A 26,927-nucleotide genomic window follows, 5' to 3' on the forward strand; every position below is an offset into this window, starting at 1 on the left:
CATGTTTACTGCAGTATCATTCACAATAACCAAGAGCTGGAAATAACCTAAGCACTCATGAACAGATGACTTAATAAAAAAGATGTGGGGCCTCCCTGGTGACACAAGGGGTTGATAGACACAGCCGATGAAGCTATCCGCAGTCACTGCAGTATGAGTTCGGTCCCTGGCCAGGGAGCTACCCACATGGCGCAGCAGACCTCTCCTGTCTTGCCTGCTGCTTCTCTCAGCTGTGTATTTCAGTCAGTCTGCCTGTTCTGATCCCCACTGTCTCTGGTGAATCCTCTCACCCCCCCCCCACCTGCATCTCTGGCCTGTACCCCAGTTCTTGTATGCATAAATAAATCTTTAAAAAAAAATAAAGAAGATGTGGTGTATATGTAACTGTGAAATATTACTCAGCTATTTTTTAAAAAATGAAATCCCATCACTGGAAGGTAGTATGTTTAGTAAAATAAGTAGAACAAACACATAATTTCACTCATGTGGTACATAAACAAATGAAGAACAAAAATGTCTAGAACCAAATTAATGGTTAAATATATGGGAAGGGAGTAGAGGGGATGGATAAACTGGATGAAAGTGATCAACTGCGTAAAGGATGGAATTAGACTTTCAGTGGTGATTTTTTTTTTTTTTTTTTTTTTTTTTTTTGGTAGGACCCTCACTGGTGGCCCGGGGATTGAACTGGCGCTGCAGAGGCTGCGGGAAGCCTTGCAACCCAGCGCTCAACTGCTGCGCCACCAGGGGAGGCCCTCAGTGGTGAACTTTTTAATATAGTATATATAGACATTGTTTTTTTAATGATGCACAGTTAAAATGTATATAATGTTATAAAGCAATGTTATTTCAAACAAAAAACTATTTTAAACTACAGACTGCAATGATATAATGGAACAAAATCTTGACAGTGTTAAAGAGGAGGACAACTCTGACTCCAGAATTCTCTATCTAGCCAAAGCCTCATTATATTAGCGGGAAATGAAGACAAACAATTTTTTCTAGGTTTTCCCACAGATGTCAGAAAGAAAAAAATCTTTGCACTCTATAAATGTGGAACCCAATTAATGATTAGGAAATATGAAAATCCAAAGAAGTTCAAATCAAACTTAACATATTACAAAGAATACCAGTATTTCCTGTGGAGGTGTTTAATATCTTCCCATCTTCTTGCAGGTTATTGAACACATTCAGAATGAATAATGAAAAGCTCAGTGAACAAAAAAAAAACTATACAAATTGCACTAAAAACCAGCATTGTATTCTTGGGAAAAACAGATAAATATTAAATTTATTCTGCCATCTCTGAACAGGATGAGTGAATCGCAAAAATTCCTATTCCCATGTGCAATTTATTATATTTCCCTCCTATAGTAAGGGAATAACAAAGAGATGAAATTAGTTTTGTCAAGAAAGATTTATTTGGACTCAAGGAAAAGATATAATTTATTTGTATTGGTAATATGTTCATGTTTATATGCTACACAATGGTTAATAGTAAAAAATTTGAGGTAAAATTGATCTGTTTAAAGCTCAGCTATCACTTACTAGTTATGGTCTTATATAATTTACTTAAGCCTTGATAAGTCTTAACATTTTCATGTGTAAAATGGAGGTTATTACTCAATTGTCAGGTTGTTTCAGAAATTAAATGAAATATACGAAGCACTGCGCATCACGCTAAGGATACATTTTTGAATAATCCATAAATGAAAGCTCTTATTTAGATTTCAATCTCTCTCCTGAAAAAGCTCACCATGGGATAGTATTTCCACATAGGCTTAATTATCCAGCAAAAGCTATTATTACCATGAGAAGAGCGCGGGAAAACAGAAAACAGTTTGATTTGAGAACATTTCCCCAAAGTGAAACAAGTAAAGACTGGTCAATTTCAGTTTTCAAATCACCTCCGAGTAAAGAACATGGAGTTCAAATTAATTTCATACATAAGACCCCAGTATAATAATAAATACAATGCCATTTATCTCTTAGAACTGGAAAACCTAAAATGCAGGCCTATCATTGCCTTTATTATTTTGACTCTGTTTCAAGTCACTAAGACCAAGAGAAGATACTTCAATATAACTATAGATTTCCCTACACTAAAATACAGTTCCCAATACGGATATATTTACAAGTCATTTTCTGTTATAGGTATGATGTAAATGTTTAATGAATGTTTCCAAATCTTCTCTATGGAGAATGTTAACTCATTTCAAGGAAAAAATAAATGTACCAAAAATAAACTAGATCTAATTCAAGGATCTTCTGGTTATTTTAATTGATCACTTACCTCTACATCCCCCATGGCATGGATTACCTTAAGCTTCAAATACATGATTAAAAATTTAAATACCGGGCCTCCTTGGAGGCGCAAGGGGTGAAGTACCGCCCTATGAAGCAATCCGCAGCCTCTGCAGCACGAGTTCGATCCCCGGTGGGCCAGGGAGAGACCCACATTGCACAGCAGACCACTCCTGGCTCGCCCACTGCTCCCCTCAGCAGTGTATTTTCAGTCAATTCGCCTGTTCTGTTCCCTACTCTGTCTCTGGTGAATCCTCTCACCCCGCCACACACCTCTGGCCTGTACCCTAGATCTTGTATGCATAAATAAATCTTTAAAAAAATTTAAATACCCATTTCTTAAGAAATGTAAAAATGATAAAAGCAGGCAGAATAACAAGAGGGAAGTATGGGTGCTTCTTTCAAGGTGACTAATGTGAAAAAAGAATTATGCTTGAAACAAAACATGATTTTAGTACTAAGTAAATTGATGGATGGAAGCCCCTTCCTAAATTACTTCCAAAGATTAATGATGTATACAATTACTTCCCAAAATTGATACCACAAACCTTATGAAAATTTCAAACCCCTATAAACCAAATAACAGACACTCATAAAAAGACAGACTCATACTAAGGAAAAAACCAAAACAGAGTGAGGGAAAAAAAACTCAAAATACAACACAGAAGGTTTTTAAGGCTTTGTAAAGACTCTAGGCTCTATGACAGGTCAGTGACAAAGGCTGTGATGTTGTAATGAAGGTAAATCACAGAACACCTAGTAACCTGTCCAGGCCTTGCTAACCTTTGCTTATGTAGAACAGCTGTCCTCAGCTAAGGCCAGACAACTGCTCTCTAAATAAGGAAGTCAGTCAGTGGGGTTTCTCTTTGTTTTTGTTATTGTCTCTTTTGCTGTGCAGAAGCTCTTTAATTTGATGTAGTCCCAGCTGTTTATCTTTGCCTTCACTATCACTGCTTTGGGTGATGTGTCTGTAAAGATGTCTTTGATGTGCAAATCACGTAGTGTTTCGCCTATATTTCCTTCTACTGACTGGGAGAACATTTTTGCACCCAACACTAATGATAAAGGACTGATCACAAAAATCTGCAAAGAGCTGATGAGACTCAACAACAACAAAGAAAATAACCCAGTCAAAAAATGGGCAGAAGAGCTAAAAAGAAACTTCTCTGAAGAGGAAATGCAAATGGCCAACAGGCATATGAAAAAATGTTCAACATCACTTGTAATCAGGGAAATGCAAATCAAAACTACCATGAGATACCATCTCACACCAGTGAGAATGGCACATATTAAAAAAACTAGCAACAACAAATGTTGGTGAGGGTGTGGAGAAAAAGGAACTCTCCTGCACTGTTGGTGGGAGTGCAAACTGGTCCAACCACTATGGAGAGCTGTGTGGAGATTTCTTGACCTACTAAACATAGAGCTTCCATATGATCCAGCAATTCCACTCCTAGGGATTTACCCAAAGGACACAGAAACATCAATTCCAAAGAGCACCTGCACCCCTATGTTTATAGCAGCACTGTTTACAATAGCTAAGCTTTGGAAACAGCCCAAATGCCCAAAAATAGATGACTGGATCAAGAAGATGTGGTACATATACACCATGGAATATTACTCAGCATTCAAAAAAGATAAACACATGCAATTTGCAGCAACATGGATGGCGCTGGAAGGGATCATGCTCAGCGAAAAAAGCCAGAAAGAAAAAGAAAAATACCGGATGGTCTCACTCATAGCAGGAATCTAGAAAACTTAAATAAGGGACCAGGAAAATGAATAACTATAAGAAAGTGAAAATCAAAATCAACAAAAAACTATGAACCAGAGATACTTTTTGGGGGTGGGGTGGGGGGTGGGAGGGGAGGGATTGGGGTCAGAATGGGGGGGTTGCAATTGTATGGGGAATATAAAAATAAAATTTATTATAAAAAAAAAAAAAAGGAAGTCAGTCTGGGAAGAAACCAGATTTAAGGCTAGAGATCAAAACATAACACAATGGCACACTAGGACCCTAAAGGCAGGGGTGGGAAGGAAAAACCGGTAGGAGGGCAGGGAGGAGAAACAGAAGAGGTAAGAGACAAGAGATGGGAGGCAGAGGGAGAGGGAGTCCCACGGAGAAAGGGAAATGAACTAAGCACGCCACCTCAAAAAACAAAACAGTTAATGAAATAATAGTGGCAGTTGCCTATTTACTCCAAAATTGTACTTCCCCACTCAGCTCAAGAGTTCACAGTGAGATCTACTACATAGGAGAGAACACTTTTGGGTAAGTGGACTTACCCTAGTGCAAAAGAAATACAAGATAGCTACTTTAATATAAATCTTCATGCAAATATTTGGGCTACCAAATATCACTGGATATGAGAAAAATAATATAGGAAAGAAAAATACTAGGAAAAAGAAGCAGATTAAGTGATTCTAGGGAAAACAAATGCGACAGCAGGCTAAACTAAACCAAACACACAAACATCTTGATCACTAGATTAAAAATGTTAAGGTATATATTTATTTAAAACCACCAACCAACCAGTTCATCAATTAGCTGAATAATAATAATAGATTGGGAATGATTAGAAAATAAAACACAAGAAATCTCCCGATACTAAGAAGAAAGGACAGAAACAAAATCTGAAAGAAAAATACAAGCAGTCCAACACTCATAAAAGCCCAGAAGTCAAACAGAGACCATGAGAAATGACAAAGAAACTCTTTGTATGAAAATAAATATTTGAGGCTGAAGATTAAAGTGAGACAAGAAAAAGGAAGTTTTAAATATTTACATATATGCCCAGAGTGAAAAAAGAAATCACGAGAAAAAACATTTAAAATACAGAGTGTAAAACCAAGTTACATACAAAATAATGAAAATCAGAAGAGCAACTGTGTTTTCACCAGCAAAACTGACAGCAGATAGTAGAGGTTTCAAAATTCTAAGGCAAAAGAATTTCAAAGAAAGAATTCACTACCTTGACAAAACAAAGTGTGACAGTGGTTAAAGACTTTCTGGACCTAAGAATTTTAAAATTTACCTCCCAAGCATTGTTTCTGAAAAAAGTATTTTGAAAATATATTTTTCAACTAAACTGAAAGAAATTAAGCAGATTTAACAGGGAACAGCAAAGAGATCCCAGTCTAACTGCAGTCACAAGCAAAGAATACAAAGAACGTAACTGGTCCAAATTAGAGCAGGAACTCAGAGAAACTGGTGAAGAATGTCTTTTAAAAAAATTTATTTATTATAATTGTAAAATTAAAAATCAAAAGATTTGCTAAGATAAAGAAACACTAAGAAAAAACAGAAAATGATTAGAAAGTACAAGAAAAACTAAAGCAAACTAGACTGTTGCTCGTTTTCAGCCGTTTATGGATGGCAGATTTCAGAAAATAGAATCTTACTTGACCTTGCCATTCTTCAAATAGAAAACTGTTGGAGGATTTACTACTATAAACCCAGTTATACTACTTGGCTCTGCAATCAACAGTATAATTCATAGCAGCAATGGTTTTCTTTTTTTGAATTTTAAATCATTAAAAATCCTCAACAGGGACTCCCTGGTGGCGCAGCAGTTGAGTGCTGGGCTGCGAAGCTGCCCGCAGCCTCTGCAGCACCGGTTCGATCCCTTCGATCCAGGCCTCCAGCGAGGGTCCCACATGGCGCGCTGACCTCTCCTGCCTTCCCGTCAGTCTGCCTGCCCTGTTCCCCGCTCTGGCTCTGGTGAATTGCTTCTGACTGTACCCAGTGCTTGTATAAATAAATAAATAAATAAACCTTTAAAAAAAAATCCTCAACAGTATATATAAGGGAGAGAAAAGGGAGGAAACTACTTTCAAGGTTTTCTTATTTAACATAATGGTGCGTCAAGGAATATTACCTAAAATTGATGGCCCAAATAACAAACTAAAGAATTAACATGAAACTACAAGGGAAATCATAAAAGTAACTATAATTTGTAACAAAACTTAGGAGGAGAAAGCACCATTGGTGGTATAAGTATACTTGTAACTCCTCAAAGTCCATGTCAGGAAGAAAAGAGACAGTGTATCAGGCAGATACAGCAAGAAACATATTAAGTTCTGATGGCAAGCACAGGAGTAGATAAAAACTAATTAATTCTAAAGAATTATCTCTAGGAAGCAATAAACGATTGGAGATTTTTACATTTCAAATTCCATCCTTCTATGGATTTTACCACATGTGCACACTGCAATTTTTTATTATGCTTAAATTTATAAATGGTGAAAATTTTCTACAATATTAACCTTTTTGTTATCTCTATGGAAATGGGTTAGACCATAACACTCTTACAGCTTATCATTAATGACTTTAAGGAGACTGAGAACAACTCAGAAGTATCTTAACAAAAGTTTAAATGTTCATGCTCTTTGATTCATCTTGTTTGGAGTCTAGCCTAACAGCAAATTTACAGGAGTGGGAACAAATATATAATGATACAGGAAACTCTGGCGTACACCTCTGTCATAGCAAAAACCTCTTGCAAATTCTAAGTGTCTGTAAGTGAGAAGAATTAAATATGTTCTAAAGCAGTTACCTAAAATGACTGGGGTAGTAATGATACAAAAGAGTAACTATGATATGTGTGTCCTGGGAAAAGCAAATAGCAAAAGGATATAGGTAGTATAATTCCATTTCATGTAGTTTAAATACATTTTTTACATAGCAAAGGATGTGGAAACACACACACCAAACCATTAATAGAACAGTGATGACCTCTGGGGCATCCCTGGTGGCAGAAGGGGTTAAGATGCAACCTATGAAGGGGTCCACAGCCACTGCAGCATGAGTTTGATCCCCGGCCAGGGAGCTACCGACATGGCACAGCAGACCTCACCTAACTCGCCCACCGCTCCCCTCAGCAGTATGTTTCAGTCAATCCACCTGTTCTGTTGCCCACTCTGTCTCTGGTGAATCCTCTCACACCCCACACCTCCAGCCTGTACTATAATATAGTTATAGAACTATATAATATAGTTCTTGTATGCATAAATAATCTTTTTTTTTAAGATTTATTTATTTTTATACAAGAGCTGGGATATAGGCCAGAGACGCGGGAGGGTGAGTGGATTCACCAGAGACAGGGCAGGTAGCAGAACAGGCAGAAAGACCGAAATACAATGCTGAAGGGAGCAGCGGGCACGACAGGAGAGGTCTGTTGTGCCATGTGCGATTCTCGCCCACTGGCCAGGATCGAACTCACACTGCAGAGGCTGCGGGCAGCATCACAACACAGCGCTCAACCTGCTGCACACCGGGGAGGCTCAAATAAATAAATCTAAAAAAAAAAAGAATAGTGATGACCTCTAAATGTGAGACTGGAAATGGGGAGGGGAAGATACTGCTATTTTACTTCTGTTTGAATTTTATATTTATTAGCTTTGTAAAAGGAAGACATTCTCCAGAAAATACTTCAACATTAATCCCACTCAGCTCTTTCCTTACCTTTCCAGCCCTCCCTTTTCCCAGTACTGCTGGCACCAAAGATCTCAGTCTTCCATATGGCACATAGTAGGAATATGTGGACCCAGACCTTATAAATCTCTCCAACTCTTACTTCCATGAGATATATAGATGATACTTGTCACCACAGATAACTAATGTAAAAAAATGCATCTTAACATTGCATTTGATCTTCAGTTTGGCTAGCTATGGAATGACGCTATTAATTATTAATAAAGCCAAGGTTGTAAGTGATATCCCCCACAGAAGTCAGTAATTGTTACACAGGCAGCCTGCTTTTGTCTTCATCCCCTTTCATTTTCCACTGACAGGACAAGAGGTAGAAAGAGCAAAATAAAACCTTTTTAACTAGTGAGAACACTTCTTAAAAGACACATACTGATAGTGGGCTTCAGTCTCATAGTTGCATTCTGGAGAACACCTTTGTGTGTAAGTATGTATGACCAGAGCTTAATCAGTTCTTTGCCAGGCAGGTCATTGAAGTGTGTCACCAGTGGTTCCCAGAGAGAAAGCTGGTAAGCCAGGTTATCAGCAACAACTGCCTGTCTGTGCTCTCTGGGAGCAATGTGATGTTGGGATGTGTGGGACCATGTAGTTCTCAGCTTCTGGCCTTCAATTCACATCGTCAGCATCACAATGAACACAAAATCAAAGTAATGAGAGTGAAACGTTCTCAACTTTTCTTTCACTACTCATTTTTAGGAAAGACTGAAGAACAACAGGACTTACAGTGCAACCACAGTGCTACGTTATATGAATATCTCTAACAGAGGAGCATTTGATTTTGCTCTAATTTGTACTATTTAAAAATGACCAAGTGAACAACTCACACCACTTACAAAAATGTATTTTTTTTGGCCTTTTTTATTTTTCAAAGATATTGTAAAACCTAGTAAAGAGTAGCAGTGGGAAGAACATTTTGCTATAAAAGTACAGATGAACTCAGTACACCTTATACTCATCAAATGCAAATTTACCTAGCTAGAACTCAGAAAAAAGCTATAGGTTCTCAGGAAATATTCAAATATATTATCTATTAAAAAAGCAAGTAAAGAAACAAAGTAAAAGAAGAGAATGTTGGGGAAAGTACATGGGAAATATAAAAGTAAAGTGCTGCTTTAAGGTAATACTGTGGTCCTGAGAGGACAGTGGAAGTGTGAGGACTTGTATAGCTTTAAAAAATAAGTCATAGTTCCATTTTAATATGTTATTTATTTAAGTGTGGCTTACAATACAATTAATTTTTATCCATGACACTTCTAAACCTAAGAATCATTACTGAAAACAGGAGTCATCTCATTCCAACTCTTGATCCAGTAACTCCTTAGTAAATTCTTCATAATACTTTCCTAATCAATTCCAATCCCCCTTTAAATCAAATTAATTACTTTCTTTATACCCTCAAACGCTTGCTTATGGCATGTTTCCTTCCACATGACGTAAGCAACTAACGTTTGCTGTGTGCCTGCAGGATGAGAAGTGCCTTCTGTGTATCTCTGGGACCCTCACAACAACCCTGTGAGGTAGGCATGTGTCATTAACCCCACTCTCCAGAGGAAATGTACACTGACAGGCTGCAGAACTGGAATTCAAAGCCAGACCTGCTGACTCTCAGATTAGTAACATGAAAGTACCCCAGTGGAAAAAACAAAGATTGTCCCAAAGTAGAAACTATGATTACATGTAGAGTTTTAGAGTGGCTGGAGAAGAAGTTCAATAATATTAGTAATCCCTTCTTCCTCGTCACTTAACCCTTGTAAACTGCAATTACGCCACTCTCCTGTCATTAAATTGTAATGGTAACAATACACAAAAACAGAGAATATATATACCTTCCCTTTGTGTAGGGGGGGAACAATGACATATAGACTTGTGCTCATCAGTGATTATGAAAGACTTAGTGAACTGGTAGTGTTCTACACCAATTCTTCTGATAAGTGTAGTCACAAAGACAGTGCAAAATGTTCTGATTACTGTGAATGATTGGAAGAGTAAATGTTGGGGGTCATGTAGGTGAGTTGCTGCCCAACAGATTTAGTTTTAAAATACAAATCCTTATTCAGACACTATAACCAAGAGAATGTACCACAAACCTATGTGCCTAAATTATTCAAAGATGCATTCATACATAATTTAGACACAGAAAAAAATGGGTAAATAGTAAGTTCCCTACCAATCTTGAAATCACTGGTAACTCTGGAACACCTTTCCCCATGTAAAAATACACATTGTACATAATAAAATCTAAATGGCAATTCATTATAGGGTATTAAAACCTAAAATTAACACATTTGCTACCTGGAACGGCCTGTAAAAGAAAAATCTTATTCTGAAAAGTTATTCTCAACAATAGTCTAACATAACTACTGCTCTATCTTTTAAATCTATCAAGATTTAAAAACGTTTGCAATCTAAATCCTTTCTTAAAGGTTTCTAGGGTTCTCATGAACATTCATAGCTGTCACAAAGCTATAAAGAATTCAGTGAAAAAACATTACATTCTTTATTTCTATAGGAAAATTCTATCAACTAACTGCAGAACTAATATTATTACCACATGAGGAAACTAATTTGCTTCTGCCTATAAGGTATCTTGCTCTTCTACTGGAACTAGACTTGGGATACTGTGACACCATCCAAATGTGCTCTAGACTTTTACTTACAGTTAAGTTTTAACTACAAACCGAACTTTTCTAATTTTAAAACTCAGTTTTTACTAAATGATAAAGAGTCACTATTAAAGAGAATACCCTCAATTTATTATTCAAGGTGAAGGTGCCTATCTTATAGCTTTACCAGGAGACAAATTTTGTTCTGAAGACCTTCACTTTTAACAGTATCTCCAGAACCACAAGAGCAATTAACTCTATAAATACTGAATTTTAAAAGTTCTAAATTTTAAAATCACAAAAACTACTTCAGTAATCACAGAAATTGTTCTGCAGACTACAATAATATGAGGGCTTGTTTTAGAATATATATGAACTCAAAATGCCATTAAAAATGATGCCATCGTGGCTCTTGGCATATGCTAGTGTTGAAGGGCCCATCCTGCTTCAGATTTACCTATAGCATGAATCAAGGAAAGTTAGCCAAACTTCAGGCTCAGGTCCAGATAGGGGACAAGCGTACTGCTTGAAAAAAGAAGATGTAAGATGGTAAAACACATAACAGCTACATCTGATGACAAAAATTTCAGAGTTCTCTAAAAACCTGGCTGTGAATAATATAGCTGGTATTGAAGAGGTGAACATGACTAAAGAAGACAGGACAGTCATTCATTCCAACAATCCCAAAGTCCAAGTTTCCCTTTCTGCTAACGCTTTTGCAATTAACCAGTCTTACAGAAGTCAAACAGATCACAGAAATGCTTCCTGGAGTATTAACTCAGTTTGATGCTGACAACTTAGTAAGTTTCAGGAATTTAGCTGAACAGTTCCCTTGGAAAGTGTTGGATACCAAACCACCCAAACCAGAAGATATTGATGAGAAAGCTGATGTTCCCGATCTTGCAGAAAATTTTGATGAAAAGTGTCAAAGAATGAAGCTAATTAAAATGGGTTTTGGAAGCTGACATGGTCTAAATTTAACTAATCAGCTATGTGGTTCTAAAGTTTTACAGACATGGAGGACATCAACTGTTACTAGTTCAGTAATGTAAATATTCTGTATATTAATAATGATGTGTTTAGCATTTTCCAGTCATTTGATTTTGCATTTTGCACTTTCTCCCAGGATATATTCTTTTGGTCAGAATATTAAGTATTGGTTCAGTCTGAGGGTATTTTTGGTGTGTGTGCATGTGTGTATGTATGTGCATGCACATGCAAACATATAGGCATGTGTGAATACAGTGGAGAGCAAACTGAAAAACAGTTCTATTTACCCTCTTCTTTTCCCCAATAGAAATACATCTTTACATTAAAAAAAAAAAAAGGATGCCATCCAGCCAGCATTTGCATTGGTCATGAAGACTGGCCTGTCTCTACACCTCAGAGCGTGGCACCTAGTACACAGCAACTACTTGCATAAATGAAGAAACACAAGCTCCTTTCAGTGATCTTTGATATACTTCAAATAGGAATTTACCTAATAGAGCTCACACACAAAAAGCAAAGCTAGAAAGGAACTGTGGAAACATGATCTAGCTTTTTGTATTAGGTCTATCTGAGAGTTCATAAACAATTTTACAACTATTAAAACTTTTTATTGTAGGGCCTCCCTGGTGGCGCAGGCAGTTGAGTGCCACACTGAGAAGCTGTCCGCAGCCTCTGCAGCGCAGGTTCAATCCTTGCCAGTCGCGAGAATCCCACATGGCGCAGCAGACCTCTCCTGTCTCGCCCGCTGCTCCCCTCAGCAGTGTGTTTCGTCAGCCTGCCAGTTCTGTTCCCTGCTCTGTCTCTGGTGAATCCTCTCACCCCCACCCCCATCCCCACACCCCCATCTGCCCTGTACCCCAGCACTTGTATAAATAAAAAATAAATCCTTAAAAAAAAAATTTATTGTAAAGGATTGCAACAGTTCCTTATGTTGGGGGAAAAGGATGCCCTAAACAAACTCCACAAATAGGTTTTATGGACCCCATCCCCACACCTCAGACCAAAGAGACCCCAAACACTAAGAACTAAAACTCCCGTAATATCATCACCCCTGAAGGGAAGATGGTGGGACTGAGAGTGGAGTTAAGCAGCCAGGTTTGGTATCTAACCAGACACGTGGGCCTTGGGGGTCTCCTTGGTTTTTCTCCAGCTTTCAGCATGCTACTGGGGTTCCAGCTCAGCAAAAGTGGTAGACACATTCTCTCTCTTTCTCCCTGAGTTTACTCATTCCTTCATTTCCCCTATTTTGTAAATAAATCCTTTATTAACCTTTTTGTGTGTACCTACAGTTGGGTCTCATTGTAAGTCCCTTTCAAGCACACGGCTGGGGACCTACAGTCAGGCCAACCCATTTCACATTGGGGTTGCCCTGGAACATTCTGGCGCCCAATGTGGTTGACCACATCACATCTATGGTTAACCAGCACAAAGTAACTTTCCTTGCATTGGTCACCAGAAGTGCATTAGGTCATCCTGTAACACTTGTCATAAAAACCTTTAAAATTCCTTTGATATTTACTACTGCGTGACAACATCATAGAGACAATGAATAGCTGACTCTTCCCGGATATAAAGAAACTACTCCTAATGTTATGTCAATTATATCTCAATTCAGAAACAAATTACAAAAAGAAAAACTTCTAAAACACTAAAAACTACTTCCTAGATATAAATCTTAGAGAGTAAACCCTGGGATCGCCCACAGATTATCACAGGAAAATTCGTATTATTTTTTTAATTCATCTTTATATTTTACCCACTAGCTACTTCCAGTCAGCTGAAAAAATGACATGTGCTGGTTAATATACCACTGCATGCTTCCCAAATGCTCTGGTTTGTAAAAATGTAACAGTATTGCTGCAGCTTGTTCCAGTGACATGCCAAATATGTCACTGCTACTAAATCCTGGCCTTCCCTAGATGGTTCTTATATAATGAGAGGTTGGTTAGATTTAAATGCTTCTGAGAGTAAAGAAACTGACCCATAACTCTGAGAACTAATGCGATACTCACAGCTAAGCCTCAATGTTATCACCAACTGACCTGACATCTATAACTAACCCATTTTACTCGCCTGTTGAACAATCTCTATTCAATTAAACATCTGTATTAAAATAAGTAACTCTGGGACCATGATGAAGTGAGACACCAGGATGCCCACCAGGGGGCCTCCCTGGTGGCGCAAGGGATTAAGATGCAACCTATGAAGCTATCCACAGCTACTGCAGCTCAAGTTCGATGCCTAGGCAGGGAGGTAACCCACAAATGGTGTAGCAGACCTCTCCTGTCTCGCCTGCTGCTCCCCTCAGCAGTGTATTTTGGTAGATCTGCCTGTTCTGTTCCCCACTGTCTCTAACCCCCCACACCTCTGGCCTGTACCCCAGTTCTTATATGCATAAATAAATCTTAAAAAACAAAACTAAGGTACACAACCCACAAATAGCAAAGATCTCTTTTGCTAAATGAGTAATAACTAATTCATTTACCAAAACTGCTTTCTCTTCACTTATCTGCCCTCCCTGTAAGATTTACTGATACCCAACCAAAGACTTATCGCCACTTTTTTATAGCACTCCATCCACAGCAAGCCCTCACATTCTACAATCTGCTTCCCCACCCCCACAAATTACCCAAAGCCCAAATCCTATAGTATAATCTTTATAACTCCCTCTTACTGAGACACCCATGGTACACTATGGTCTGACCTTTGCAGTAACAATTAATAAATCCTATTTGTTCAACAATAAATGTATTCTTGTTAGTCTTTCACTGAAGGGCACTTATTGACATTTGCAAATAGTAATGGTGGAATAAAAGTAGACTAAATGTTCCAGGGTTACAAAATGACTCTAAACATGGCTCATCATTACTCATGTCATAAGATCATCAAGAGTCATTTTAACTGAAGATATGTCAAGTACCCAGGGCTACGGCCAGATTCTGAGATTTGAAACAAGGAACCCAGAGCCTCCCCTGGTGACGCAGCGGTTGAGTGCTGGGCTGCGAAGCTGCCCACAGCCTCTGAAGCGCCAGTTCGATCCCCGGCTGCCGGTGAGGGTCCCACATGGCGCACAGACCTCTCCTGCCACGCCCGCTGCTCCCCTCAGCAGTGTACTTCAGTCCTTCTGCCTGTTCTGCTCCCCGCGCTGGCTCTGGTGAATTCTCTCACCCTCCCGCACTTCTGACTGTACCCAGCACTTGTATAAATAAATTAATCTTACAAAAAAAACCCCAAAAAAACAAAAAACAAGAAACCCAAAAAAATAACCCAATAGTAATAAAAACAAAGATACAAAGAAAAGGTGAAAGAGAGTAACTTATGTTTTTACAACAGAGCTCACCAGGTGGATAACAAGTTAGCTATAAAAAGAAAATGAAGTAAGATTTTTACATGTACTCTTATCAATGAAAGAGTAATGTACAGAATTCTCCTACTTTGTGACTGAATATTAATTTTTCTAAGCATTAATATTAGTCATATCAGAAAGGTAGAAAATCCAAGAATGCCAACCTATAACAAGATTTTACAACACAAATACATTAAAATGAGCAATTCTGCTCATTTTAAAATAAACACTGCCTTTAAAGCTAATTCATTCATAATTACTTAAAAGTTAAAAACCATTTAGGTCTTTAAGAGCTTGAGCGAACAACCAAAAAGTCCCTCTCTGCCCCTAAGAAAAAGCAGAAAAACCTTTTGTCAACTATAAAGTCTTATTTTAAAAGACTCTATGGGAAAAAAAATCACCAATTAACTGCCTTCCAGATAAAATGGAACAGAGGCATCTCTAGGGGGTGGGTAAGAACACAACAGTTTCCAAGTGCCTACTGCATCTGTCTTGGCCCTGGAAGATGTAAATATGGAGCTTCAGTCTGAAATCCCAAACAAAAGTCACTGCCTTCAAAGGCCTGTCATTTCTTAGTAATATGCATTGTATGCATATAAAATATTACATCCATACTACAGTCTGACGTCCCTTATTATGTAGGGATTACGACTTACTTTTTAAGTATCATGAACACCTGGCTACTCCACAAGTAGAAGGAACAATGATTTAAATTATACCTATAAAATGTGAACAGTTAGCTCATCATCCTTTAAAATATCTATTAATACCTCATTTACCACATGAACTAGTAAGAAGACTGACCTTTCCACTAAATCCAACCTCCCCTGTAAATCTCTTCTAAAAAATGCTAAAGAAATGCAAATTTATTGTGTGATAAATGTTAATTCATCTAATTTATATATTTTTTAAAGATTTATTTATTTATTTATACAAGCACTGGGTACAGTCAGAAGCGCGGGAGGGTGAGAGAATACACCAGAGCCAGAGTGGAGAACAGAACAGGCAGGACTGAAGTACACTGCTCAGGGGAGCAGCGGGCATGGCAGGAGAGGTCTGCACGCCATTGGGACCCCCACCAGCGGCTGGGGATCGAACCGGCACTGCAGAGGCTGGGGGCAGCCTCGCAGCCCAGCACCCAACCGCTGTGCCACTGGAGAGGCCCCTAGCTCATCTAATTTAAATGTGATTCTAAAATAGACAAGAAACACAACGTTGAATTCTTTTTACAGTCTAGATCTCAATACCAGTGCCAAGCCATACCCTTCACATTAATCAGTCTTTGGCATGCTTCCTGTGGGACTCAAACTCTTCTATACCATACTGTCTTTCAAATACCTATCATTTCTAATCTTCAATGGCTAATATCCAATTCCTAAATCAGAACTGAGTCATCAATTCTGTCATCAAACATGTTTTTAAACAGACATTTTAAAAAATGTCAAAAACATAAAGAAAACATCTATTTAAAATAATTAACTTAAAATGTTAAGGCATTTTAATAATTTAATTTCTTTGCAAGAATAAACCAAATAAAAGGCCTAGTAAAAACTCATGAATTATTTTAATAATCCTTTGTTTTTTAACCCAAAAGACAGGTAGATAATTTACATTTAAATAGAAAATTAAAACATTAAATCCATAAAACTAAAAATGTTCTCAAAAAACAGACTGGTAAGATATTTGAAAAAGAAATTAGTAGAATTTAAATTCAGAAACCATGACACTTAAATGTTCTTTAATTCCTAGTATCTCCTTTAATATCATCCTGTTTGCTCTAAGAATTACTTCATCAGTGGGGCCCTTATCTGCTAGAGCCTAGGTTACTCCACCAAAGACTTTGAGAACACAACAGATGACACCCCAGCCAGCATGCTGTCAGCTGGAAGTCTGATAGGATGGGATAGTGGCTACTCAGAAGCCCCAACTAGATGACATTAAATTTCTATATTAGTCTTACCTGTTGGGATAAAAGAATACGTGGACTATACCTTCCCCAAGACTCCTTACTTACTACTGAACACATTACTCAAACAGAAGCAACAGAAGATGACAAACAGAAATGACATTTACCAGATCATGAGCTCATCCAAACTTCTTGAACTAAATGGAGCTGTAACTGTGATTCAATTTGGGCAACAGGAAAAAAACTGTTCGATCCCCAGAGGAAAAATGCTGTCTTAATTAAACACCAATGACCACAATGTGCTGCAGTGTGACAAGCCGTGACCGTTAACTTTTAGTGCGTTCAATATTCCTGTTCATCATGGTACTTGACTAGCACACGAAATGGATTAGAAGAAATGAAAGAACTAGGGAAATGTTGCTTAAGGGATGAAACCATGTCTTGTTAATTTACATCAAAAAGAGATTCAATCAGAGAGGGTACTCATTTAAATGTTTGATTCATCTAACAAAATCTTTCAATACTTCCATACGAGATCTTCAAAAGGCTAATTTTAAGTGCTAAATTTCTTTTACATCCAAAAAAAAAAAAAAAACCCACTAGATATTCATGAAACTTTGTTTAAACAAGTGGTCATATTTCTGGAATAACTATCAATAAAAACCTGTACTATTATAATAACATGACAGTAATTGGAAAACACTTAAATGAGTAAAGTAAAATGCACTTCTAAAATAATCAATTTTATTCTTAAATAGGCAGAGGTCCAAGCAGGTTCTAAAGAAAGCTCTGGCAACAAAATAGTAAGAGCTAATATTGACTGAACACTCTTTTATGTGGCAGGTACTAACTAAGTGCTTCTCCTGAATTCATTTAAGACTCTCAATAGTTAGATTGCTCAGTAAGGTTGCTACTATTATGAATCCCTGTTATACAAATAAGGCACAATTATAAATAATGTGATTTGCCCTCATGTTACATGACTTCTACATGTTAAAACTATCACTCAGGTTCCAGAGCCTCTCATTATATTAATATATAGTACTATCTCCATATGTACTAACTTGTGTTGCTTTTAGTAGCAGCCAACTATTAAATGAAAGTAATCAGAAAAAATATTACGATGCATGCTCTTTAATAAAAAAAAATATGTAAGTTAAAAAGCATTATTTTCAAAAGAACAGAGGCAAATGAGGGAAGTTAAGACAGTTTTACACATGGCAAAGTGAGATGACAAAAACCACAAAACTTTAAGATAAACTTGAAAAAACAGAGAAAAGGGAAAAACAATTTGATGGAAATATCTTTTAAAGTCTAAGCTACTTAATAAAAGACTTAAGTGGTAGGGAGGCATGAAGGTATCTTTAGAGGGCTTAAAGCATTCTATACACTGATCTAAGCAGTGTTTAGATGCTACAAATGTGTAAAAATACATCATACTATACACACTTACGATTTGTGCACTTTAAATGTGTACATAGTAAATCTTAAAAGTATAAATATTTTTAAATATCTTGTAAAAGATTAGGTGGCAATGAGGCCCCATTCACTACATCAAAGAATGGGGTTGATATCTACTGTCTCACCAAAAGTTGGCACCATGTCCTCACAGGATATATCCTACCCACTTACCCTCTGCAATTCAAGTGCCCACATGCTAGACTTACAGTCTTTTGGGTCTGCCTTAAAACATGAAACTACATTTAACCACCTGGTCCAGGTTAACTCTATTAAATCAAACCACCCACTGGAAAGGGAACGGTTTCCAGTCTCCCTGCTAGCTGGCAAACTAAACATGGCACAATCTCAGTGAAGAAAAGTCCAATAGCTTACACAACAGCCTATTTTCTTATCCTTTGACAAGAAAAAATTTCCATAATACAAATATGAATTCCTATATTCTCACCTGCTATATTGTCACCTGCTATATTCTAGGCCTATACAAATAAATCTAATCCTGCTTTCATACAAAAGCCTTTAAATATTTGAAAGAGGCTAAACTTTTCAAGTCTCTTATCCAAGCTCAATACTAAGCATCTCTTTACTCTTCCTTACATTGTCCAGACCTTTCCCAATTGTGACATCTCTCCTGAATAATTAAGTTCCACCATTCTTAACATCCATTTTTAAAATGTGGAAGGGCATGCCACCTCAAGAATTTACACTATTATCTAAAACTCATGATCATTTTTATACAAACTCTAATAAAGTCAATCTAACTCTAGAATTGAGGTCAAACACCTAAGTACAGGACTTTGAAAATCTGTTAACATATTGTTTTTATTAAGTTTAACATAACAATGTCTTCTTGAATCCTGACATCTTCTGCTTCTAATTTTGAATTATCTGTACATTTGCTAAGTAAGCCACCTAAATTAATGAAATGCCCAACACATCAGAGGGCAAGCAAGGAATGTTTTTTGTTTTTGTTTTTTTTTTTTGTGGGACCCTCGCCAGCGGCCGGGGAATGAACCGGCGCTGCAGAGGCTGCGGGCAGCCTCGCAGCCTAGCGTTCAACCGCTGCACCACCAGGGAGGCCCAGAATCTTGCATTATTCTCTACATACTTGCTTCATAGGCCAACTAACATCTGAAGAAAATTTACTTTGGAAACAACCTTTCAAAGATGCGGCCATGACCTACAGACTGCCTCTGATTTGGTATCATTTTCTTGACTCCCATTAGTAATTCTATAAAAATAAAGTTGTTTCAGTAAGATTAATTCCAAACCACTGGCTCTCAATGGAGGAAATATTGTCCCTTAATGAAGATCTTGTAAAAATTCTCAGAACCTGTGTGCAAGAGCACTAGTGCCTTTTAAAGTTTTACATGTAGCAGTCACTACCAACGAAATCCATTTCAGATTAGTAGTTGCAAACTATAAGCATCAGTACTCTTGACAGGACCTAGAACTACTACTCTAACCTTTGACTCCTGGCAACACTAAGTGCTGTTGTTGAATGACAGACTTAAAAGTTTTCAGTTGAAGATTAAATATTGAGCTCCCTGACAGGGAGTTTCTAGAACTCACCCCTGTATTCCTTGGCTCTGGGTTCATGTTGATTTACCTATTTTTTAATGTAGCAGAATACTTTTAATTCCCATCTTTGACAAAACAAAAAACAAAAAAAACACCTGGAAACTGAACAGGTACTCCCACAAACTTTTCACCAGCAAAGGGAGATGGTGATGCTAAGTGCAGAATGCTCAAGGTTCAATTTTTGAATAATAAAAAAAAGGAGAAAAGGATACAAAAATGGCAATGACTTAGAAACTTTTTAAGCTATGTATTCCTAAACTGGATTTCTACAAAGGGACATGTACTAGTCAGGGGATGGCTGTACTAAAGCAGCACACTGGGGGGCCTCCCTGGTGGCGCAAGAGGTTAAGCACCACCCTATGAAGCTGTCCGCAGCCTCTGCAGCGAGTTCGATCCCCGGACAGCCAGGGAGCAACCCACATGGCGCAGCAGACCTCTCCTGACTCACCCACTGCTCCCCTCAGCAGTCTATTTTGTCAGTCTGCCTGTTCTGTTCCCCCCTCTGTCTCTGGTGAATCCTCTCACACTGCCTCCCCTGCATCTCTGGTCTGTACCCCAGTTCTTGTATGCATAGATAAATATTAATTAATTAATTAATTAATAAAGCAGCGCACGGGGCTGTGGAGTTCTACCTAGTCTGGCTCACAGGCACCACAGGGTCCCTGCAGTGGCTGTGCCTTACTGGTGTTCTCTAGGAAGAAATACTTCTTGTAAAATCAGCAAGTTTAAAGCAGACAAAATTCACTGGGCTAGTGTAGGAAACATATGTTATAAAAACCAGGCTAAAAAGGTAAAAAACTCTCCCAAAAATTAACACTATTTTATGAAACAATCTAGAAACTATCTTTCTTCCCTTTAGTAGAAATTCTCATTCTTATCGCTTTACAACTAAAAAGATCACAGCACTATAGGTAATACTTACAAATTCCTGAGATAGGCTTTAAATCAAACTTCAAAATAGTTTAATCAGAGTTTAAAATCAAACTTTAAGATATATCATAAAACAATGAGTAGGGAGAGGGGATAAGTGACTGAATAAAAACCACGTATTTGTTTTGGAACTTCCCTCACTGACAAACCATTTATTTTTGATAATATGCTTTTATTAAGAGATCAACTCACTAAAAAATGTGAAATCCAAAAGTACATGATATATTTATCCATTTTACCAGCTCTTTCAAAATTCTGAATTTTAACTTAAACTATTAAAGATACAATTAGCTGGGAAACTCCACAATATGACAGGCAACTAAGTTCATCAGTGAATGACTAAGTCTCATTCAAAATAAACTAAAGACGACAATTATAGTATATTTTATAGATGCAAAGATGTAAAGACTCTGAAAATTGGCTATTAATTATTAATCATCATTTGTCACTGTGAAAAAATTGGAATCTTTATATACAAGAGTATCTGGAAATTGCTCTTGACTCAATTCCAATGATAGCACAGCATACAGTTCTACAATCCCTAGAAAGTCACAGTTCTATTTTCAACAAATCTTTACTCTATTATGTGCAATATTTAAAATAGAGATAGAAACAAAGACCAGTAGAAAAATCTAAAATAATTATTTTATGTACTGTTTTCTTCGCCTTAAAGAAATTTTTTAGGGCCTCCCTGGTGGCGCAAGGGGTTAAAAGCACCACACTGTAAGCAATCCGCAGCCTCTGTAGCAAGAGTTCGATCCCCGGCCAGCCAGGGAGCAACCCACACAGCGCAGCAGACCTCTCCTGACTCACCCACTGCTCCCCTCAGCAGTGTATTTTAGTCAGTCTGCCTGTTCTGTTCCCTGCTCTGTCTCTCACCCCCTATACCTCTGGCCAGTACCCCAGCTCTTGTATGCATAAATAAATCTTTAAAAAAAAATTTTAATTTCCATAAAAGCACCATATAAAATAAATCAGGATCCCACTACTCTAACTTCTTCAAATACTGTGCTTTAGAAATAAATCATCTTGTTTCTCATATTGTCAGATTATTACATAGGAGAACCTACCATGATTCAGTCTTTTCAGGAGAACAGAAGAAAAAGAGCCTTAAATAAATTTTTGCTCAAAATGAAGAACCACAGATAGAGAAAAGAGGTGTCTGTATACAACATGGGCCTACACAGTTGTTAGGAAGATTACATTAGATATGACTGAGTGCTTTTTAAATATTGAAACGTGTTATGTTAGTGGAAAGAGTCATTCTGCTACAGGCTATTTTTAAGGAAGTTGCTGTTTGTTTTTTTCTATCTTGGGAAGCAAAGATAGGGTATTTTGTGGAATGTTTTATGAAACAAGGTAGAAATAATGTGCATTAATCAAACTATGTGGTTTGCCAATTTTACTTTAATAAGTAAAATAATTTCCAATAAAAATTATCAGAGATTTTTGAAACAGACCTTGTAAATATGTATTCACACAGTTCAAAAACACACTGCTGAACCAAAAGATCTTTGCAGAGAAGTTTGTCTTATTTATTAAAAACCACAGTCAAATGCAATCAGTAAGGGATACATGGGGGCTTAACAAAAGTATTACTTATATTCCTTTTCTTAATTTGTGTGTACTTGAGTCCATTTCCTCTCCGTGACTGCCATATATACATGTGTGTATATATACATACACACACATATATATGAAAACTGAAACAGATCTTACCTCCTAAGTCTCAGCATTAACTGTTACATCCATATTCTATTTAAATAACCTAGTACATAAGTATCTTTCAATCTATTTGTGGTTTAAAATATTCAGTATGGTTTTTGTTGTTAAATATGTCATACAATGAAAACCTCTAACTTCTATGAACTCTTATAAGAATAGTAAAATGATTTTGAGTACCTAAATTAGTTTCCTCTACCCACCCCTTGCTTCAGCCCTCCAAAATTCTGCAATTCTGTCCTCACAGCTTAGGACAGTATTATGTCCATGCTAATAATTACTTTTAAAACATAAAAGAAGCAGTTTAACATTGTGGTTCAGAGCTCAAATCACAGGCCCACTTCTTACAGATTACATGACCTCCTCAGCAAGATTTATTTAATTTCTTTCCACTTTGGTTATGCATTTGTAAAATAAGTGGAGCAAATAGTACTCATCTCCTGGGGTTACTGGGAAGATTAATGAAGTACTCAGAACACGCCCCACAGTAAGGATGATAGTGTTATATGGTTACATGTCTGTTCTTCTAAAATCAAGAAGGTGAAACAGGAGAAAGCATGCTGAAACCTGTGGACCGGATTCTTTTTAAGGGTATACGCTTCTCACTAACACTTTACTTCAGTATTCTTATTGATTGTACATTCTCAACTTTCTCATTTGCCTTTCAACTGGTAATACATGATCTGCTTCTAAGTCTTCTCTGATAAAACTACATGGCTAGGGGGCCTCCCTGATGATGCAAGGGGTTAAGATGCAGCACTATGAAGCTACCCTCAGCCACTGCAGTGCCAGTTTGATCCCCGTCCAGGGAGTTAACCCACATGGTGCAGCAGACCTCTCCTGACTCGCATGGTGCACCCCTGAGCAGTGTATTTCAGTAGATCTGCCTGTTCTGCTCCCCACGCTGTCTCTGGTAAATTCTCTTACCCCTGCACCTCTGGCCTGTACCCCAGTTCTTGTATGCATGAATAAATTTTTTTTAAAAAATTTAAAAATTAGAAAAAATAAAACTACATGTCTAACACTATCATGACTTTTCTCCCACATTATCCAACATCGTAAGTTTGTGGAAATATCTTACCTTCCCCACTTAAACTCTGATGTATGAGAATAAGGCTCATACCCTGTAATAAGTCCTTCTACCTATGGTAGCATACATATAGTATACGGTCATTATTTAATAAACGAAATTTAATGATGTGGTTTCCCTTGCAGCCGAAAGTATAAACATCAGTAAACAAGAGGCACATTTAGACTCATGTATTCATGGAGCTTAAATGTTATTTTATTTTTTATTTTTTTGTGGGACCCTCACCAGTGGCTAGGGAATGAACCGGCGCTGCAAAGGCTACAGGCAGCCTCGCAGCCCAGCACTCAACCACTGCGCCACCAGGGGAGGCCCTGTTATTTTAATCCCTGTTCATAAATTGAGATGTTTAACTCATACTAGAAAAAATATATATAAATTATGTGACTTGCATATGCTTTAATAATGGGTAGATATGTAAGTGGTATTTGTCAATGTTGCTAAATATTCAATTTTTTAAGTGTCTATTTCTTTTCCCTATCTACGAACCCATCATCATGACTTCGATCTCCTGACAATGTATCTCTAGTCATTTTAATCTTAAAAGTACTGATTACTTACTCTTGTGTAACATCTTCCTTTTCCAGGAAGCATAAGAACAATCTCAGGACACTAAAAAGCAACTGTACTCAAAAGTATGGTATCAGGATTTCTGACACATGCAGGCATCCAGTGTGCTTATAGTTAAAAGATTACACTAAGATGATACAACAGCTGTCTTCAAATATTTAAAGTGCCACTATGTAGAAGTGCAGACTTAATTTTTTGTGTTCCAGAAAGCAGGAAAAAATGCAAGGAAGCAAATTTCTGACATAAGAGAAGAACTTCCTAAAAATTAGAGGTATCTAAATTGCAAAGGGGACTCCTGAGGTAGTGAATACTTTGTTGCTGAAAATGTGAGAAGACGAGTTGATAGGAGTGATAGAGTAAAGGTAAGCATTTAATAAAGAGTTAGAATACATGATCATAAGCCTCCCCCCTCCCCTCCAATTAGAATGTTCTTGGATTTTCTTAATACTTAACCTCAAAAGTGATGCTTTGACGTACAACACTCTCAGGCTGTAAGAACATGCTTACCTCTCCCATGTTAGAGTCTATGTGGGTTACATGATCATCATCCCTTCATACAGAGCAACAGATGCTATAGAGGTTGGATAGGCCTACCTATGTTTGACTTTGTGTTCCAACCTTCTCCACAAAAAAAGAACTAACTTAAGTTCACTTCAAATTGTATTTGAAGAGTTTTGCATCATTGAGAAAACTAGAGTTTCACTATCCTGGTAATACCAATCCACCAGGTAAAGGATAGAAAACTAGAAGTTTTGGTTTCATTATTTTAAAATCTCTCCAAATTTCAGAAAAGTGAGGAATTACAGAGTATGGACCACTGGAATTTAATGATTCATCTACCACACCAGATGTACTATCAGAACTACTACTTGGGTGGTATAATTATTATTTTAATATATTTGTATTCATCCCACATACTCAATAACTATAAAGCAAGCAGAGTATTTTCTACAAGGAAGCAAAAAACCATAAATAAACTAGAACATAAATCCTAAAAGTACATGGAAGTTTATTATATTTTTGTGTGTATTTGAAATTTCCATAGTAAAAATGTAAAATAAAATACACACACACACACTGGTGTATACTTTGAGATACAGAAGAACAGGTAATGATTCAACATTCTCTTAACTTTACCCAAATTTACCTGGACTCACTCTGAAAATATTTCACTGCTAGTTAGTATCTTATGTACCCTCTAAATTTCAGAGGCAAAGTTTTTAAGCACTATTTAGAAATAGCTTAATTACCAAAACTGAATAACACTTCACTGAAACTTGGAATTGAAAAAATGTTATAGAAAAGATAAAGAAAAAATGATCCTTCTTTTTTAAATTCAAGATACATAGTGCTTTTATACAAACGTCAGTTATTAAAGTCCTAATCCATGGAAAATTGTCACGACACTCTAGAATTCTTTGAATAAATAAAAATTACTATACGATTACTATTCTGTATTTCTCAGAATGCACAAAGACTAGAAAAAGTTATTTCTGTTTAACTGCTAAGACTTCTATTGAGGAAAGATGCAACACTAGTGTAGTATCAGACTAGGAGTTAAATGATAGATTCTAGTACATCCTTTCAGCTTATTTTACCTTGAACGTGTCACTGAAGCTTTCCGGGGTCATCAATACAATAACTCAGACTAGATGATTTCAAAGAGTTCATCTAGTTCATCTATATAATATTGGTTATTAGTAAATGCACTTCTTTAATGATAGTTACTACATCCTATGCTGCTGACATAATACTGTACTGGGGATGAAGCCATACAAAATATGCAAAGCCAGGAATATTTACTTAAGCAAATACAGCTTGAAATACGGGTTAATTATCAGGCCTCCCTGGTAGCACAGGAGTTAAAGTCTCAGTACTATCAAGCTATCGCCAGCCACTGTGGCATGAATTCGATCCCTGGCCAGGGAGTTGATCCACATGGCACAGCAGACTTCTCCTATCTTACCTGCTGCTCTCTTCAGCAGTATATTTTAGTAGATCCACCTGTTCTGCTCCCCACTCTGTGTCTGGTGAATCCTCTCTCACACACCCCCACTCCCAAACTTCTGGCCTACGCCCTAGTTCTTGTATGAATACATAAATAAAAATAAATCTTTAAAAAAAAAAAAAAGAAAGAAATATGGGTTAAATATCAAAAGACTTTATTTTCTTGTCTAAAAAGCATGGATGCTATATGCTACAAATAAAACTCTGGAAAGCTATAAGAAACAAGACAACTAACTCTACTAATTCTTGAACAGAAAACTGAACAGTAATTTCCTGACACCAAATGCTGTGGCATCCATTTACCCACCCTGTGGTTATGTGTCAGAAGACGGTGTTATGGCATACTGGAATCCTGAAAACTATTAAGTCAGGAGAGGTTCAAATGAAGCACCTTTGAAAACTACTTTCCTAGTGAATAATAAATGAATGGGATTTAATTTGAAGTGTAAATGTTTTTGCTTTAATGTATATACTGAAGATATAAAAAAATAATTCTAATTCTACCACCACTAAATTCACACAAATGGCATTATACCGTTAGCATTTAAACATTCTCACTTTATGAAGTCCAAGGTGAATTCAAGTGAAAATATGGATATTTTTGTAATATAGAATTTATAAATGAAATCAAGAAAAATAAGCAAGGAATTTCCCCAAAATTCAGTAATAAGTGGGCCATTTAGTATAAATGTGGTATACTGAAAAAAAGCTACCTGCCTTCAGAAACAGCAATACTGAGAAGTGGAGACACCTCAACTAGTTCATATTGAAAGAGAACTACTAGAAGAATGTGAGCTATCTAAGTAAAAGTACAGTGTCAATATGCTGGGGAAAGGTATCCTTTGTATAAGAAAAAGGAATTTAACCCTAAAAGATGCATATAGATAAGCAAGTAATTAGGGGTTGGAGGGGAAAGAACGCATGTATTAATTTAT

General features: G+C 37.0%; 1 protein-coding gene and 1 pseudogene across 4 annotated transcripts in view; one reads left to right on the forward strand and one right to left on the reverse strand.

The window, feature by feature from the left end:
- WDR33 (WD repeat domain 33) overlaps positions 1-26,927 on the reverse strand; it is a 107,070-nt gene that overhangs the window by 35,269 nt on the left and 44,874 nt on the right. The gene's annotated exons all lie outside the window — the stretch shown is intronic.
- Positions 10,860-11,360, forward strand: LOC119254133 (transcription factor BTF3 homolog 4-like; annotated as a pseudogene).

The sequence above is a fragment of the Talpa occidentalis genome, unplaced genomic scaffold (genome assembly GCF_014898055.3).
Source record: "Talpa occidentalis isolate TD23 unplaced genomic scaffold, MPIMG_talOcc4v2.1 talOcc4.3, whole genome shotgun sequence".
Taxonomy (NCBI): domain Eukaryota; kingdom Metazoa; phylum Chordata; class Mammalia; order Eulipotyphla; family Talpidae; genus Talpa; species Talpa occidentalis.